Source organism: Anomalospiza imberbis, chromosome 10 (genome assembly GCF_031753505.1).
Source record: "Anomalospiza imberbis isolate Cuckoo-Finch-1a 21T00152 chromosome 10, ASM3175350v1, whole genome shotgun sequence".
NCBI classification, from domain to species: domain Eukaryota; kingdom Metazoa; phylum Chordata; class Aves; order Passeriformes; family Viduidae; genus Anomalospiza; species Anomalospiza imberbis.
The window spans coordinates 19947402-19953423 of record NC_089690.1 but is presented as its reverse complement, the minus strand read 5'-3'; the positions used below and the strand labels follow the sequence as shown (position 1 = coordinate 19953423).

The 6022-nt window shown below is 44.1% G+C and overlaps 1 long non-coding RNA gene across 1 annotated transcript; it reads right to left on the bottom strand.

Moving 5' to 3' along the window:
• Window positions 1-452: 452 nt before the first annotated feature.
• LOC137480132 (uncharacterized) lies at window positions 453-5952 on the bottom strand. The gene is made up of 2 exons (XR_011002715.1): window positions 5597-5952; window positions 453-1835 (listed from the first exon to the last, which is right to left on the bottom strand). It is a non-coding gene; the product is annotated as an uncharacterized lncRNA (long non-coding RNA).
• Between the last annotated feature and the right edge of the window lie 70 nt (window positions 5953-6022).

Genomic DNA, 6022 nt, shown 5'->3' with positions numbered 1-6022 from the left:
AGCATAGACTTCACCACTGTAACAAATTTTCACCTCAGTGTTCAAAAGTATTATTTTACATTGTTCCAGAGTGGCCATGCTTTTTAGAAACATATTCCAGTTGCTTACTAATCTCTTACCAACATCTCTCTCTGAGAATTGCTGGTTTTGTTTTGAGAGGCTCACACCCACAACACCAGGGACACTATTTTTTTCTTATTATGGGAGTGGTTGCAGTGGCCCTTTCATTCAAGTTCACCTCCACATGTGATAAAGCCAATTTCTGCTTTTTTATTTGGGCCTATTTTTTGCAAGCAGAATTTGTGTCTTTACTGGTAGGAGGAATTCCTTGTTCTAAGCCAGAACATTTCTTCTCTGTTGTTGGACACTGGAATATTCAATGCTGTACAGTTTTATAGCAGTGCCTGTTAGACCCACCAGTTCTTTGTAACTGTGTGTGAGGTTTTGTTTGCTTGGTGTTCTTTGGTATTTTTTAACCATCTACTGCTTTCAGAAACACCCAGCAAATAAACAGGAATCTATTTGTGGTTTGGAGTCACAAGGACCTGAGAAGGAATATTCCCCAACAATTTTAAGGTCCTTGGGATCTCAGTACAAACCCCACCCGCTACATCACTATTGTTAAGGGGTTTGCTTATTATTTTCCACAAGCCAGTCCCCCACAATTCATTTACTTCATTTGGGTGATATATTTGAAGGGAATTTTCATAGGATGAATTTGTAGGGCATCTCTTCCAGCATTTATTGTTCAGCACAGCTTTCTCTTTCAGTTCTCCCAGCCCTTCCCCAGTTTGAACCAGGCTAGTGGGTGTAGCTACAATAGCTTTTCTCCAGCTGTGTGAGAATGTCTGGCCTAATAATTGTTCTATTTGAATCGGCATCAAGTACATGCACTTTGCATATCATATTAGATCTTTGGTAATCAAATTCCTCCTGTTGTTATTAAATTGTATAAGCAGAAGTCAAGATGTACAACTGTGCAACTCTGAAGTTCTGTCAGGTACGATCAAATCCCTCTTTTTCAGTTACTTTTGCCTTATAGTTGTACTTACATGAACCATGTGCGTGAACTTTATATTGCAGCTAATAAAAAAAAATCTGTTTAGCTTACCTTTCAAAAGTGTCGCAACACAGGTTCCCAATATGCATGTCAGAAGCATAGAATGAGGGCATTGATAGAGCTCACAGCAGTCCACTCCTTACTGAAGCTGTTAATGTTTTTCTGATGTTGCTAAACAAAGAAATTAAAGTTCTTCTCTGGATATAGAGTTGTAAATCCAAAGACAGCTGTTGCTTGTTTAAGCTGAGGGTTTTTGTTGGTTTCCATGTGCCAGGAGGCTCCTGTGGCCTCTGTCAGCCCAGGTGAAGTACTACTCTACTCGTGCTGTAGCTTTTACACCTGTTTGCCAGCTCAGGTTTGGGAGGGGCATGTGAGCAAGTTCTGCATTTGCATAAATGAATTGTCATAATTGAGCTGGCTGTTGACTTTTACATCCAGGAGCATTGTGCTCTTCCCTACTGCCCTCTGAGCTGTGAGGTTGAGAAGGACTACAGAAACTCATACAGGGAGCTACTCATTAAAAAAAAAATTAGCTTAGTGGCTTGTTTTACTGTTATGACTTAAGCAGGGATATTCTGGCCCTTCTGTTTTGTGGCTTACCTGTAAGCGGGTCAGAAGAACTGCTGGGAAACACTGGCTTCACTTGTTTCCTTAACTGCTTTGTTCCCAATCCAGACAAATAAGTATTACTGTGACTTCTTAGATCCATATGTCCTCTGTGCACCTCTTTTTTGACTAGAGCATTTCTGGTGTCCTGTAGTGAGAAGTCTTGTGCCTGATGACAGAGAGAAGGTTAACTCCTGTGGTGCTTTTCCTTATTCTGAAGCTGTAAGACTACAGCTGCATCTTTCAGTAGGTCCTTCGTCGTGACCTCCGGACAAACACTTCATCTTCAATTGGAAGTGTTCTGACAGGCTTTTTTGAGAAACCAGTACAGACTGATTATTTCACTGTATCAAACAAAGAATATGAAGTTCTCCTTTTAACAATGCAATACAAGTATTTGATAGTTGATTAAAATATGTAATTCATGGAATATCTTACTGAGACAATCTGACGTTGTGCAGCATGTCTGATGTAATCACAGCAGTTGCTTCTGGCCTTAGTATCTATAAATCCAGTTTTGGAGGAGATCTGCTCCTTTGGTGAGTGCCCAGCTCATCTCTGATGTGGGTTGTGAGCCTGGTCTAGACCTGTGCTTCCAGGAGTGCGGGAATTTTGTCAGAACAGGACTCTCACTTTGGAACAGCCCAGAGCAAATAGACATGATCTGGGATTAGCACTAAATAGTTGAGCTGATTCTGAGCCAAACTGCTAATGCAGAAATACTGGTTCAACTCTGCATGTACTCCAGTTTAATTTGGGTTTAGGGATTATCCTACCATACATACAACAAGAATGTACCTCTTACACACCTGAGTTACCCCTCTGATTTAAACAGATCAGCTGACTTTGACCTTGGGTGGTTCCCTAAAGGAATACAAATTTGACAATGGAACCGAGTTTTATTCCCCACTTCCGTTTACCAGAACCAAGCACAAATTACTATTTGACTGAATATGAAAAAATTGACTATCAGGAGACTGTTCTCTCACGGTTTAAAGTCCACTTGTAACTGAATTTGGCCTCAAAATACTTGCTCCTCTTTCACTGATTTGCATTGTGGGGACTTCTTGAGAAACTGCCTGGAGGATTCTCAGTTTCTGATGCGTCCTTGGGACAATCTCTAGCTTGACAATTCTAACAATATTGGACTGTACGAATGACTGTCAGAACTGAGTCTAGTATCCCACTTCCAAAAGCAGGCAGTGACAAATATGTAGGGAACAGTAATAATACTGTAAGCATATAGTGATATTTTCCTAGCGTAGTCTTCCAGCAATTTGTGTCTTGGGGAGCTACAGAGAGACTAGCAGCTCCTTTCATTTTATATTCCTAGGTAGATTCCTTCTCCATTAGTGTGTCCAGGACCTTTTGACTCTTTGGCTGCTATGGAAAATGGAGCTGATGTTTTTGCAGGGGTATTGGGAACTTGTTCCTTTTGTGAACAGAGATGTATTCCTGGGGTTTGGTTTTCCCCAGTGCATCTTAACATCCACTTGAATTACATTTCTCTCTGAGCTCTATGAAGTGAATTCCTTTTAGTCTAATGACAACTTAGTTTCAAGAGCTCCTAATCAGGGACATTCTCAAAGGCCTCTGGAAATCTGAGTTCTTATTTGAAGAGGATCTCAGTTTTATATGTTTGACTCCACTAAATAAAGCCACTAGATATGCATGGTAGGAATCTCTATACAAAATCTCTGCCAACTGCTCCCCAGTATGTCTTGTTTATGTGTTTTTTGGGTTGGGTTGGTGGACTTTTTGGCATTTTGCTTCATAATTCATATTGGATTTACAGGTTTAAAGTTTTCTTAGGTCCCTTAATGCCTGTCTTAAAAACTGACATTGCACTAGCCACCTCCCATAGGAGTTTTTAGCAAGAGACTTTAAATTTAAGCAAGTTATCTCTGGAGGACCTTATAACACTGAGGTGAAAACAGTTTGGTCCTAAAGGATTTGTTCCATAACTTAATCTTCTACTCTTTGGGGGTGAAACAGGACCTTCAGTGTACCCAGTACACATTCAAGTAAAAACCCAGGAAAACCAAGCTTTTTTAGCTAAGAAATCTTCTCAAGTTCCTTTGCACTGGATTCAGATAAAACAAACCAAAAATAATAATTATTTTTTTCTGTGGGATAGTCTGAACAATCCCTTTAATCTTGGCTTGTCTTATTGCCAGAATCTCTGGCGTGCTTCCTTCTCAAGTATTTGAAAAAGAATTCACTAATGTTCATACTTCCAGCAAGTTGCTCCTAAAAGTATTTTTTGGCCTCTTCACCCTCTTTTTTAATATGTAACCTGCAATTCTTGACAATTCTGTCTCCCTTTCTACTCTGCTATTGGGCAGAACTTCAACTATCCAAAGAATGCCCTTTTGCCTCTGCTGGCTCCCCTTATCATGCCAGCCTTGTCTTCCAGGATGGAGGCTTTTTGAAACCCCTTTGTTCCCAGAATGCAGATTCCCAACGTCTTTTGCATGTGACCCATGTTCTGAATAGTGGTTATTTTAATTTCTGAAGTTGCAGAGTTGCTCTTTTGAGTGTATTTTTAATGAAGAAGCTATTGCAGGGAGCCTGTGTGATGCTGAACCCACCTGAGGGGGACAGTGGAGACTTCTGCTTCAAATATCTGTGGTCTGATTTCTTCCTGGGCTGTTTTGTGACCAGGAGAAACTTCCTGAGTGGGGAGGGTGAAATGCCTGTTTGGCTGCTGTCAAGGAGCAGCTATCTCACAGATAGGTCAGGAATGCAGCTGGCATCCTGCAGCTACTCTGGCTGGGGGCTGAAACAGCCTCCTGCTCAGCAGTGGGTGGGCTGAGCTACTTGGTGCCTTTCTTGTCCTGATCTTCATTACCAAGATCTCCCCAGGCCTTTGTGCTTGCAGACAGGGCTCAAGGAGAGGGCTCCTGTAGTGGGGGTGGTTGAGACAGCAGCTACTGAGAGTTTGACACATTCAGAGGGACCAAACAGGATGACCCAGGTGGGTGGAGAGAGTTGGCAGGTGTTGCAGTGATGCCACCGTTATCTTTGAAAGGTCGTGGAGATCAGGGAGATCCCTGATGGCTGGGGAAAGCCTGGGGCTGTCAGGTGATCTCCCTCAATTTGGTCTGGGAGGAAAGCCATGGCACAAGTGTTCTCTGCTGTCTTTTGTGGTCACATGGAGAAGGTAATTGGGAATAGCCAGCATAGATTAACCAGGAATAAACTGTGTGACCAACCTCAGTGCCTTCTAGTGACAAAGGGAGGTTCTGTGGATGAAGAAAGAGCAGTGTATGTCAGGTGTGTCTTACCCTGGGAGAGGTTTCTGACATGATCTCTTGCTATACAGCTGTGTCTAATCTAGCACATCGTGGTGAGGAGGGGCAGCATGATGGTGAAGGGCTGGAGCACTTGCCCCAGGAGGAGAGAAGGAGAGGCTAGGGAACTGGGCTTTATCTTTGTTAGCCTGGAGTGAACACGGGGGACATCCCTGGTAGCTGCTTTCTGGTACTGGAGAGCCCACGGCTGTCACCTCACTAACCCCTCCTGGCTGAAGTGCACAGGCAGAGGACAAGAGGCAGCTGTCCTAAACTGAAACCGAGCAGGTTGCTACTGCGTAGAATGGGTTGGGGGCAATCAGTTCCCCGTGGAGCCAGTCAGGCACTGGAACCAGTACTGGGACACGTGTCCCAGCCTCTGTCCTTGCAGGCTTTTAAGATACAACTGACAAAAGCCCTAAGAAAACTGGTATGAATTCAATGCTGAATCTGTTTTGAGTAGGACGCTGGACTGGAGCCTGAAAGCCCTTTCAAAATGAGTTATCATACAGCAGCTCGTACATGCTATGTAATCCAAGAATGTCCATTCTTGGAGATTCCTCAGACTTGCGGTACCTACAGGGCCATGCTCGTGCATTTCAAGTGTGGTGCGTGCACGCTTCACGGCAATACTCACCTCGCCCTCCTTGGAGCTGGCCGGAGGTTTGTTGGTGGTCGGTGTCGGAGGCCTACATGGGTAACAAATGATCTGCTGCACAGATGGCTGCGCCTGCACGCTGGAGAACTGCCTGGGAGGCAATGACATCAGATCTCTGGATTGCGGATACACTGCAGCTCGGGCACTCGCGGTGTGCGCTGCGTATTCCCCGCACGTCCTGGCCCACTCCCTTCTTGGGCTCTCGATTTGCCTCCTCCATCCGAAAGTGTGCCGTGACAAGAGCCACAGAGCCTCTTCATGGGAGGCGGCAGGGAATCGGTGCCGGTGTGTCACAAGGACTGTTTTCCTAACAAATACTTTCTGGCAATTGAAACAAAGAGAGGACAGCTAATCTTGCGAGCTGGCACCTCTGCTCGCCTTCCCCACTTCTGAAGCGCCACAGAT